Genomic DNA, 13437 nt, shown 5'->3' with positions numbered 1-13437 from the left:
GAAAATCTTCTCACTCCCTTATGAGTTGTAGCTTTGTATGTGTGTGTGGCGTATGTGGCATGTGTACATGTCTGATGTGTTGTGTGTGTGTGTGTGTCTGTGTGGTTTGCTTGTGTATGTGTGTGTGTTGTGTATGCATGATATGTATCTGTTTTGTGGTGTGTGTGTGTGTGTGTGTGTGCACATATGTCTGTGAGTGCATGTGTATGTGGATATGGACATGAATCTATTCTTGACTAAACTCTAATCAGGCTCCCAGGAGGTCCCTCTGGATCTTGGCGTTGGCCTCTGTCCTGGTCAGGCCTGCATGGCCCCATGTAGCAAGAATCTTGTTACTCGGCTTTAGAAAGGAGGCCTCACCCTGGATATCAGATCAGATTCCTCCTGCCCCAGGTGATGTCTGATCAGCCTGGCCTGCCCTCAGCCAGAATCCTGTCCCATCAGTTTAGTCCCACTCCTCCCTCACCCCCGTTGTCTCCTCTTAGTGGATTTCCACCCTGCTCAGTGGCCATACAACCTCACCACCCACGCCATATTCAGAAGTAAGCCCACTTCTATGCCAAGGTCTCTTTCCCCATTGCAAGAGCTCCTGAATAAACTCTGCCCTCATTGCCTTAGCTTCTGCCCAGCAACGGTGTTAACAATAGCATTAATTTCCTACAAGCAAAACTGTGCTGCCCACAAACAAAGAGAGTTTTATTTTTTATTTCCAACCTGGGTGCCCTGTGCATCTTTTTCTTGCCTGGTTGCAACATGCAGTTTTGAATGGAAGTGAGGAAAGTGAACATCCACTTCCTGTTCATGATCTTGAATCTTGGAGGAAACACAATTATCCTTTTTCCACTTAGTATTATACTTATTGTAGGTTTTTCACACATGTTCTTATTCTGTTGAGAAAGTTCCCTTCTATTCCAAGTTTACTAAGAATTTTTATCAGGAATGAATGTTGGATTTTTTTTCAAGTTTTTTTTTCCTATTTCTTTCTACTATATTAATATCGATGAATTACACTGATTTATAAATCTGTTTAAATTCCTGGTATAAACTCCATTTGGTTGCAAGGTAGTGTCATTTTCATATATTGTCAGATTTGATATTCTAAAATTTGTTCAAAATCATTGAATATATGTTAATTGGGGATATAGATACAGTTTTATTTTGTTTATTTTTTTATAATTTTTTTGTTTTTTAATTTAATTTAATTTTTTCAGTGTTCCAAGATTGTTTATGCACCACACTAGTGCTCCATGCAATACGTGCCCTCCTTAATACCCACCACCAGGCTCATCCAACACCCCACCCCCCCCCTCCAAAAACCCTGTTTGTTTCTCAGAGTCCACAGTTTCTGGACTGTGGTTCGTTTCCCCCTCCAATTTCCCTCTACTCCCTTCTCCTCTCCATCTCCCCATGACCTCCGTGGTATTCCTTATGCTCCACAAGTAAGTGAAACCATATGATAATTGACTCTCTCTGCTTGACTTATTTCACTCAGCATAGTCTCTTCCAGTCCCGTCTATGTTGGTACAAAAGTTGGGTATTCATCCTTTCTGATGGCTGCGTAATATTCCATTGTGTATATGGACCACATGTTCTCATAACGTTTTTATGTTTGGCATCAGTGTCATACTGGCTTTATAGAAGGATATGGCAAACATTTCTTCCTCTGCAGTATTCCAGGTTTGTGTACATTAGTATCACTTTTTCCCTCAACTCTTTGGGCCAGTGGACCAGCAATGTCCTCAGAGCCTAGAGTTTTCTGTCTGGGAACTTTTTAAACTGCAACATCTACAAATTTAGAACTACCCAGGTTTTCTGTCTTCTTCAGTGAGCTTTGGTTGTTGGTGTCTTTTAAGGAATGTGTCCACTTCATTCATGTTGTCAAATTTATTAATATAGAATTGTTCATATGATCCTTTTTTTCTTTCTCATATTTATAGCATCTGTGGTGATTTCACCTCTCTCATTCACAATATTAACTTTCAGTTTCCCTTTTTGTTCCCAGAGGTTTATCAATATGGCTGATCTTTCCAACAAACCAACTTTCCATTTCATTGATTTTCTGCATGGTATTTATTTTATTGGTTTCTGATCTGATCTTTATTCTTTTCTTTTTTTTTTTTTAATTTACCATGGGTAAATTTTTTTATTCTTAGTTTTTAAGGTAGAATCTGAGGTCATTGAGACCTTTCTTCTCTTTTAAGATAAGTAATTAATGTTATACATTCTCTTTTAAATACAGCTTTAGCAACATCCTACAAATTCTGATGTTGCATTTTATGTCACACATTTCATTTTGATTCAAAACACTTTCTACTTTCCATTTTGATTTATTTCATAAATACATCTGTTAGTCCTTATCTTTCAATTATATCTTCTGAGGGGTTGACAGTTTCAAACACGGTATTTTCTCCAAATGACATGCTGGTACCTGCTTTCAGCTCAGTTTGTCTTCATGGGAGGTCATGTCCGAATTTGTATGCACCCACCTAAACTTCCTTTTGGACTTAGGGCTGCCTGTGTGTGATGTTCTTGCTGTGGAGTCAGAGATGGCTACTGCAGAAGTGCCTTCCGGCCTTCCCCAGTGGGACTGATCTGATTCCTAAGTCTTATTTTGTGATGAGAGATGTGGCTTAGCACAGCCATTCACTCTCTATGATTTAGAGCATCTATTACCCTCCTATTTCAAGACTGCTGGACCCAGGGGCAATTTGGGAATGATAAAAGCTCTAAAGATTTCTCTTTCCTGAAAACGTAAATGTCTCATAAACCATAAAACGTGATTTACCGAATTTCGTACTTAGTATTTCTTAAATCTACACTTTAGTGATATGGAAGAGGTGATACTGTGTATCCTTTTCCATTCCTCATCAATGCCCTGCTGTCTAGAACCTCTCTGATGCTCAGGATGCCCGATGACACTTTCTGGTGGGTAGGGAGAGGGTCATTTAATCTTCAGGTTGACATAAGAGAGCTTTATTTTCCAAAAGACCAAAGGCTCCTTAGTTTGCTGTAAAAGGCGCTCAGGGCAATGTCCTCAACATACTAGGTACTGCATTTGGACACACAGACTTCGTAAAAAAGTTGTCCCACCTCCTGGGCTTTAGCCTTGAATGTAGGGGGTGGAATGATCCTTCCAGTATGGCTTAGGAGGAGGGAACAAGACTGGCAGAGCTAAGAACAAGGGGCCTCTGAGAAGCCAGCCTGGGAGAGGGCTCCAGGGATGGCTGGCCTTCCTGGGGAGAGTTAGCCCCCAGGCCACCCCAGTTCTGGTTCAAGGACAGCCTCACAGAATCTTGGTCTTGTCAGCACTGTGCTGGGTCAAGAGCAGCTCTTGGGCTCCTAGGAAATCCTCTTGCTCTCATCCTAATATGTTGGCCTGTTTTCTCCTTCTTCCTGTGACTGCCTCTCTGGCTGCCCTGGCCTGGGCCACCCTGCTGGCCAACTCCATGGTTTTAATTTCCAGAACCATCTGGGCAGTGGCTTCTGGGTAATGGATTTACCAAAACGAGCTGAACAGGCAGCTCCAGGTCTGCATCCCCAATGGTCACAGAACCCATCTGCTAGCAGGGTTTGTTCTCTGTGCGTGCTCTTAAGACTTGTTTTGTACCCACAGAACTTTATGGCTTTACTGGTTCAGTTTTCAGTCCGGTAAACATTTTACAAGTTAGAGGACAAACTATTTCGTGTCAAAGACTGGAACCTGTGCAAAGAGAATATTGTTTTGCCTTACATTTTGGAATATGTTTAATAATATTGTAATAAGATTGTGACTTGCCAATAGGAAGTGAGATTTTAAAAATTTATTTATTTGAGAGAAAAAGAGCATCACAAGAGAGGGATGAGCAGAGGGAGAGGAAGAGAATTTCAAGCAGAGGTGGCCACCCCTTCTCCACACCCCTTCTCCCCCTTTCATCCATGTCACCTTCTCTGGGGAGCCCATCCTATTGTCTCTGTCCTCTCTCCCTCCCCCTAATTCTGTTAATCCACCCTTGTTCATTTTCTTTTTCTTTCTCTTTTTCTTTCTTTCTTTCTCTCTCTCTCTCTTTCTTCCTTTCGGTGTGTGCAATCTGCAATTAATCTGCTTATGAACCCCTGTCCTCTGCCAGGTGGGAGCCCCTCAAATGCAGTAACTGAGTCTCCGACAGCAATGGGGGGCAGCAGACACCAGCAGGGGCAGAGCCCTGGGAAGGCAGAGGGACTCAGGGTCCTACACACCACGCTGGGTACCAGGGAGTGGGAGTGGACAGCACCCCGTGGGGTCCTCCAAGGCGCAGGCCCTGGAAGGAGGGGGAGGTGGGACGGAGCGGTGGCCCCGCAGACAGGACTGCTGGGTTCGGAACATTTTCTGGCTAAACGCAGTTGTGCGTCCTGCATTTTGTGTCCCTGGGACTCAACCTAGAAGCCGGGACGCAGGGAAGAGCGCTGGCTGCGCAGCTCTGCAAAGCGTGGAGACGGAGTGAGCTGGACGGGAGCCGTGGCTAAGAGCCGCAGCACCCGTGTTTGCCAGCAGACGGCCGAAGCCAGATGGACGAATCCAGCTCCAGCGCGGCTCCTGCGGGTCTGATTCCCGGGGCTGGTTTTGGCCACGGCAGCTGAGAGGGGGCGTGCAGGCAGGGTCCTTCCAAGGAAGGAATCGCAGACGAAGCCTACCCCCAGCCCTACCATAGTGGTGACTGTTTCACCCAAATTAGACGAGGCCGAATTAATGATCGAAGCACGAGAAAGCTCCTCAGAACAAATACTGTGTGGGGTCCAGCTTTTGGGGAAATAGTCTCTTGTTTGGGGCCAACCTTGCAGCTGATGGGGATTCTCCTGGTGAGCTTTCCTGGGGGACAGAAGGGAGGAGGGGGCTGGAAGGAGCCGATGTGGGGGCCCAAGCCCCAGGCCGAGCCACACAGACAGACCATCCAGGCCGGGCAAGAAACAGGGCGCTGAGGATCCTGACCTGAGCACCTTGACCAGCAAACCAAGGACCCCTTGAGCACCATCTGCCTGCCCTGGGGAAGAGGTCTTGTGAAGCCTCCTAGGACAACAACTCCCTGGGGCCCGTTATAGCTCTTTCAGGGATAGATCTGCGTTTGTGGTTCCTGTTTTATTTAGGGCCAGGAAAGAGAGAATTACCCCCCGAAGGTTGATTCTTTCCTCCTGGAGACAATTGTCTGCCCACCCCACTGCACCTTCACACATCCCCGCGCAGTATGCAGGAGTCCTCTGACCCCAGAGCTTCTTCCAGTCTAATTGGCATCACCAAGTCTGGCTTCGTTTCCACTGCTTGGGATGCCTGGTGTTCCTTTGAGGAGGTATCAGGGGCCAGATGCCCTGTGGCGGTTCACTCTTGCCAGTTCCCAGTACCCCCGCCTTTGCTCCGCCAATCTTCTACCCACTTGTCCTTTTGCAGGTCCCGCAGCAGGAAGGGTGGTAGAGGATTTCATTGTTGACCAAGGCTGAGGAGATTCTAGGGTGTGGACATTCCTCTGTGCCCGAGTTCTGCAGTGCAAGTGGCTGTGGCACTTCAGCATGGCATCAGGAATCCTTCGGGGAACATCTGGGACACGTCTGTGGCCCTGGGTTGGGTAGGAAGGTGGCTTGTCACCGCCCCAGTCCCTGCAGCATTTCCATTACCATGGACGAACTTCTTGTCCTCTTTCCGTGTCATGATCCCACAAGTTTCTTTCCATGTCATGATCCCAGAAGTTTCCTTCTGTGGAAGCTGCCCTGGGACTGTTGGAAACACAGTCCATGAGAAGGGAGGCTTGATTCCTGATTCCTGCCCAGACATCATAACTTGTGTCAGACTTCTGAGGAAAACTGATGATCGGCCGAGACACTCGAAATGGGATGTCACTGAAGAAAGATGGCTCTTCCTCAGCAAATTTAATATAAACCCATCCATGGCTTCGCACACCTGTGACTGGAGAATCCACTTTTGAAAGACATGCGACCATCAGGTTTCATTAGGTATGAGACACCCATTGCTTTGCGGGCTTTGAGAGTCTCCCAGCAGGGCCCTGTTTCCCTCTCCTGGTGATGTTCCCTCTGGACCTGCAAGAAAACGAATGCCGGCTTCAGAAATTATCTTCTAAGTCCTGGCAGGAAAGCTATTCTGGCTAAAGTCCACCTTCCAACTGATTAAAAAAAAAAAAAAAAAAGAAAAAGAAAAAGGTGGGGGACTTGAGGGTATGGCATCAGGAGTTAAGAATATAACCTTGATAAAATACAGGAGGTGAGGCAGAGTGTTGAAATGAGAAAAGAACGCGTAATTGTGCAGGATGCTTAAATTCCTGGGAATCCTGCATTTGTGCACAAGCAGCTGATGGGGCTGAGAAAAAATCTTTCCTATCCGTTGATGAAGGCGGGTCTCCTGAGGAACTTTTCCTCCAGTAATTGGTCACCTGCTCCTTCATTACTGCATTTTCTCAGATGTAATAAGGCTGAACTTCCTTAGAAATGGTCTGCGGCTTGTTCATGCAGCCCAACTACTCATAGCCTGTGCCGTGTAGCCCGGAGAGCTGCACGAACAAGGGGGTTTTTGAGTCTCCGCAGGCCGAGGCCTGAAGCTCTTTCAGCCACAGCAGACTCAACATCCCAGCATTTGCCCTCCCCTGTACCAGCGTCTCTCTGCTTCCTGATTTGCCCCAGTGAGCCCCTCCACCACCACCCCTGCACACGTGTGCCAGCTTCGGATTTCCTGCCTGCCCTGCCCATCCTGGAAGGTCTGGGCATTCTTACTGCGAAGTTTTTCCAACCTCACTCCCCTGGTACGGCTGCCTCTGGGATTACGGACTGCCCCTCCTGCCTGGGGGCCAACAGAGACCAGGTTTCTGCTTGCACTCTCTCGGCTCAGTCCTCTGGGTGATAACAGTACCACATGGACTTGCTGAAGCTTGGGCAAGCGCGCTGCTACCTGCATCCCTGGAAATAACTCGTGTTCCCAGGAGATTTCATTTCCACCCGCCCTCCTTCCTGAGACACCTCACTGCAGTCAGACAAGCCGAACTTAATACCCTCTACACAGCGTTTTATCTGGTGGGCAGGAGGGAGGCTAAAAGCCATACGGCACTTTCAAAGCAACTTTCATGGAAAAACAGAGCCCCTGACCATCCCGTGCTTGGGGAAGATGTTCACACCATTTGCTAGCAAGGGGGATCTCCCTTCCCATTGACCTCATGTGTCTCAACTAAAACTAAAATGATTCAAAACTATGTCAGACTCTCTGGTAAATATTTCCCAACAGTCCACAGTATTTGAAGATTCCTAAATTTAAAAAAAAAATTTCTAAAGTCATTTTTGTTAAGAAAATTAAATTATTAAAATGCATGATTCTCAGAGCATGCTGGTATCGAGAAGAGACAGTTCCCTTCAGCTGAAAACTCCAGTTACTCCAAAATGACAGAAACCCATGAAAACGTTTCTCAGGCAGAGGAAGGAAGTACAGGAATTTGTCCCTCAAGGTCTAACTGGCCTGAGGAGATGAACGGAGCTGCTTATGCCATCACGACCTGTGTGGGTGCCAGGCCACACCCTGGCCTTGGAGGGTGGGGTGCCCTGAAGATGGTTCTGGCTCCTGTCCCTCCACTGGGTTGGACTGCCCCCGTTGCTTAAATTCAGCAACGAATTATTTGACATTTTGTTGCAGGTAGCCAGTGCGTGCTTGCTTTGAAAAAATGGTGGGATCCACATCTCTTACTCTTTTTTCCTTACTGGGAACAAATCCTCTGTTCCCTTTGGCTTTAAGTGCAAACCCGTCATGTCTGTGCTCCCTTATTACAAAAGCCAGAGCCATGACACCTTGGCAGCCTAGTCGTTGAGCTAAAGATAACAGAGTAAGTGGTGCTGTTGCAAGACGCAAAACTGAGCCGACAGCAAAAGGGGTCGCAGAACTGCTCCACGGCGTTTTTGGGTTAAATGACAGGGAGTCGTCCTTGGTGTCGACAGCTTGCCACTCTGCTTTACAGATCTAATGATGGCCAGTAATGGGTTCTCCCATGTCACAAAGATGTTGGGAGATGAAGCAATACCCAGAAATGATTTCAGAACTTTGGATACAGGAACTTTATAAATGTCTGACCCCTGAGGAGGCCTCTGTTCTCTCTTTGGCAGTAATCCATCGGTTCCATTTGGGCTGGAGGGGAATGCCTTTTCTGGACTCACATAACTTTTGCAAACCTTGCCCAGGACTTGCATCTTGATTGTGCCCCAAAGAGTGTTAGCTGTGAGGCAGATGTGCAAGGGGAGAGCTGGTTAGATAGGGGCCTGGGAGTAACCCCTGCATGTCTAACTTCTGCACGCTCTTTGAATTTTCCCCAGTGCTACTCCATGCAGAATAAACTACTGCCCATCCAGCTGGGAAAGGTACATTTCACAAACCACGACAATCAGCCAGTTTTGGAAACACAGAACCAGTTTCTAAGTATTAGAAAGACATGAATAATTTCGACTTTTTCTCTCATCTTCAGTAGATTTGCAATAGCTAGGGGTTGGGTCCCTTAGCACGGCCTGGTTGTCTCTGTGTTCCTGGATCATTGATCGCACTGCTGAACAACCCCTGCAACTTTCTGGCCACATAAAGTATAAAAGTTTTGCCAAACTGGTAATTGTTTAGATGTGTTCCCATAAAATGGTATCAGTTTGGAAAGTTGCATAAATACTATCATGCATATCTAGACTTCTGTGGGACTTTAAATGACTTTAGGGTGTTATTAAGAGAGAAACAATGTCAAATCAGACAGTAAATAAGTGCACTTTAGAGTTTTCTTGGTGAGGTTTGGTCTTTTTCTAATCATGGGGGTGCTGATAGGCTCTGTTTGTGTCCAGTGTGTCTCTGAGCCATCCAGCCGCAGGGAGGTGACCCTACTTCCCTGGCTCCCTAAGCCTCCTGAGTTTCGAACTATCCCTATTTCTAGTTTAAGTCTGTTGGTAACATTCTCTGGGGGAAAGAAAACATCAGAAGGTAGATACAATTCTTGGAGAAATAAGAAAAACTGAAAATTCTTCTAAACTTCTCTAAGTTTCTGAGAGTTGCTAGAAGCATTCATCAAGATCACCCCATTCCCGTTTTAATTTGCCAGCATTGATGGTGCTGTTATTGGATAATTGTGCTCATCTCTTTGAAGTTGATGAAGTCTGAAGAAGATCTCATACCCGGTGTGGTGACTTGTCTTTGTTGGCGGGGCACACCATTTGAATGAAATCCTTGTCCCAGTGTCAGTGAGGAAAGCCGGCAAGGCTGTGTTGATCTGGTGGAAGAGGTAAAGGGTCTTGGCTTCCTCTCCCGGCCCCTCCTCACAGAGCCTGAGGAGAGGGTCCTGGCTTCCCCTCCCAGCCCCTCCTCACAGAGCCTGAGGAGAGGGTCCTAGGACCCTGGTGACAGTCCCCTTATCCCAGGGCTTCATCCCTACATCCCTCCGAGGTCTGGTCCATGGTGCTGTCCTGTTCTGCAGAGAGCTCATTCTGCAGTTGGCTAATTACTCGTATTAAAAAAGAAAAATGGTTATTCTTGTTGAAGGGAAAATACAGGTTCTAGCATTTACATAGTTAAAGAATGAACCTCCAGATCCAGCATCTGATGAAAGTCATGGCATGTTGATATGGCTGATTGCAAACCTGGAGATCAGAATAGCTCACATTTTATTGAGAGTGTGGCCTACTCCCTGCATACAGATGTGCTCATAGACAAGACGGCACATTTTCCACAAACCGGATCGGAACTGCTAATTGACAGGTCAGGCCTCGCCTGTCTATGCTCTCAATCCTAATTGGATCACTCCTGATTCCAGGGAAGATCAATAAGGCAAAGCCAATGCTCCCTCTAACAGGAAGAAAAGGGTGACACACTGATGGAAATGTCTAAAGCCTTACTGTGATTCTCTGCCATTATCAGAGTGTCTTCTATCATCATTGCTTCTTTTCTTAAATTTGTCAGTCACCCTGAAGCCTCCCTTCCGAGTTAGACCCCTGTCAGTTTCTACAATCATATCATACTCACGGGAACTGAGGTCATCAGCCGAGACCCCAGGCAGCCCTGGAGAGCAAGAGGTCACGCTCCCCTCTGTGGGAGAATATTCTCTAAAGATCTCTCTCCTGACCCAGGGAGAGGATGAGATGGAGTCAGCCTTCATGTGGGAAGTCTCATGATAGGGTGCTATGCACAACTTGGCCAGAGCCCCTTACAGGCATCTCATCAAAGCAGAGTCTGAGTACCAGTCCTGACCCCAGGTGCATTACAGGTGGGCACTGGGGCCAGCGGGAGCCCTGGGAGCAGCCTGGGCCCTGGGCACAGCAATGGCCCCAAATCAAATGATGACAGTGAATGTCCTTCCTTGTTCCTAATTTTTTGGGGGAAAGCATTCAATATCTCCCCATTAGACATGCTATTGGCTGCAAGTTTTGTAAATGCCCTTCATTAGGTTCAAATTTCCTTACAAGGTTAGGCTTGCTGAGGGTTCTTTTTTAGTATATCATGAATGGACATTCAATATTGTTAAATCTTTTACTGCATCTACTAAACTGATCATGTTTTCTTATTTTTCACTTTTTCTCCAGTTAAAACTTAATCGTATTTGCTCAATATTGGGAATAGTAGTATATATTACAATAAACATTCCTGTGATTAGAAAATTCATTATAGACAAGTAGTTTGCTCAAGCCTATGTCTCACAATCTGTAAACAATGCTAGCATCACTTTGGCATTACAGTAAATATTAAAGCTGCTTAGAATGGAATATGCTAGTTAGGTTTCTGCAAAACAAAACAGTCTTACTGACAGTATTGGTACTTAAGAAAAGGAAACATCAAACACACTCTTCTCCTTGGCAAACCAGACTGATAAATTCGATACTACAGATGCCCTCATTTGGAGGTCAAAAGTTATCTAATTAATACACTAGTAGACTGTTTTGTAGAGCTACTTTAAGAAGTACATTACCAAATTTTTAAATTTATTTATCATATAGTAGACAGTTAATAATATATAGTTTCAGATGTACCACATGATGATATTTGTCTGGATTGCAAAATGATCAACACAAAAGGTCTAGTTTTGATTTTTGCCTTTATGTTCATTAGGGATAGTGGCCTATATGTTGTTCTCTTGTTGCTCTCTTGTTCTAAACTAGTTTTGGTATCAGGGTAACGCTGATCTTATGAAATGGATTTGGAAGTGTTTGTCTTCTTTCATTTTCTGGAAGAGTTTGAGTAGCATTGGTATTAATTCGTTGAATATTTGGTGGAACTCACCAGTGAATCTGTTCTGGCCCAGGACTGTTGTTTATTGGGAGGTTTCTTTTTTTTTAATTAATTTATTTATTTTCAGAAAAACAGTATTCATTATTTTTTTCACCACACCCAGTGCTCCATGCAATCCGTGCCCTCTATAATACCCACCACCTGGTACCCCAACCTCCCACCCCCCCACCACTTCAAACCCCTCAGATTGTTTTCAGAGTCCATAGTCTCTCATGGTTCACCTCCCCTTCCAATTTACCCCAACTCCCTTCTCCTCTCTAATACCCCTTGTCCTCCATGATATTTGTTATGCTCCACAAATATTGGGAGGCTTCTGACCACCGACCCGATCTCCTTATTAGTGATCTCTCTGCTTAGATTTTCTATTTCTTTGTGAGTCAGTTTGGTGAATTGCATATTTTTAAGAATTGACCCATTTCTTTCCAGTTGTTCAATTTGTTGGCATAGTTTTCACAGTATTCTCTTATGATCCTAATGATTCCTGTGTTATCAGTCATAATGTCTCCTCTTCCATTTCTAATTTTATTTGTATCTTCTTTTTTTTTTGTCCGCTTGAAAAGAATAACTACAATTGTATCAATTTTCTTTAATCTTTGAAAAAATCAGCTTTTGGTTTTATTGACCTTTACTGTTATCTTTTTGCTAGATGTTTTCTATTTGTCCTGTTTTTTTCTTTCTTGTTCCTTTTTCCATTTTCTCAGAGTTCAACACTTTTATTATTTTATTTTTATTATAATTGACTTAGTATTCACACATCTTTGAAAAACTATATATGGTTGCCCTAGTTTTTATGATACATGCATTTAAATGATTTTGAATTAATAATCAAATAATATCATACCTCTTAACCTGTAGCATAAGAAATGTGCTCATTTCTCATTCTTCTATGCCATCCGTTGCACATTGTTCTTATACATTTTAGTTTTGACATAAACTACAAACACTGAACATCTTCCCTATTATTGCTTTGCATGCTGTTTCTTCTTGCAGGCAAATATTTCTGTCTAGGTTTCGGGTTAGTTTGCCCTCCAACTTCAGTTCTCTGATGGGTTCGATTAGAGACATCAATTTGAGTGTTGCTCGACTTTTCTTGTAGTAAAGACAGGAGCAATTCTCTTTCTTCCTCTTATATCCTTGAAGTCTTCCTAACTTTCCTTTAAATAATAAGAAAAAATTTCACATATTAAACTGCAAATTTGAATAAAAAATATACTTTTGAATGTGCAAGCGGTGGTAGGTGGTGGCTCTTTGTCTTCTCGAGAATGTGCAGAGTGCTTAATGGCTCTGTTCTGATTTTAAAAGCACTCAGAGTTCCTAAGTATTTTGCTCAAGTGAACACTGACCAGTGGCCTCATCTTCTTAAGATATTTGTCCTCACTGAAGCTATCAATCTTCTTAGTGAAAATTATTCCTGGCAATTTGTAAACATTCTAACATATCCTCTGGAGTCTGAACCAAGAGTGTCAAGAATCTTTTTCCTCCTTTGAAAAGACATGCGTGTGTTACTGAGATACATGTTCTATCTGGTTTCCACAGCCTGAGTGTTCTTTAGCTAAGGTGCAATATTCTGACAATGATATGTCCGGAGTGCAGAAGGAACTGTGAACACTAACAGTGTTGCTTCACACCTGCATGCTCTTGAACACATGGAGAGATAAAGCAGCAAAACAATCTGAAGTTGCTCCTTTATTAAATACATCCACTTCCTAGTCATGTGAAAGACGACTCAAGAATCAGTGGCATGATCTACTCTACTTTTATAAATCCACCAAGAGTACTAATTTTACTTTGCATTTTTTTTTTTTTTTTTTTTTTTGCTTTCTATGTGTATCATCAAGCCTACTGTAAAGTCACAACTCCATAAAAATGTCTCATCTTTGGTCTTATTCAATCAAAAACAAAAATGAACAGCCACATTTACCCAAGGTACATGCAGATATCTTAGTTCCCCTTAATTAATTAAAATGTTTAAGGCATTGACCTCTTCCGTAGGTACAGCACCAGTCCCTTCCACTTGTGCATGTTTATTACCCATTTCTTCCATTCAAGTTGTGTTTACAACACAGTAGTATGCCTAACAACCTGTCTTCCCTTTAGTATCAGCAGCAGAAACTAAATAAGAAAACAAGTAGACAGGAAATAACAAAATAAATAGGGGGAAAAAAACCCAGGCTGCCAAACCATGGCACATA

Source organism: Mustela putorius, unplaced genomic scaffold (genome assembly GCF_011764305.1).
Source record: "Mustela putorius furo isolate JIRA1106 unplaced genomic scaffold, ASM1176430v1.1 tig00003890_pilon_pilon_pilon, whole genome shotgun sequence".
NCBI lineage: Eukaryota > Metazoa > Chordata > Mammalia > Carnivora > Mustelidae > Mustela > Mustela putorius.
Note: the sequence above shows the minus strand (reverse complement) of the source record.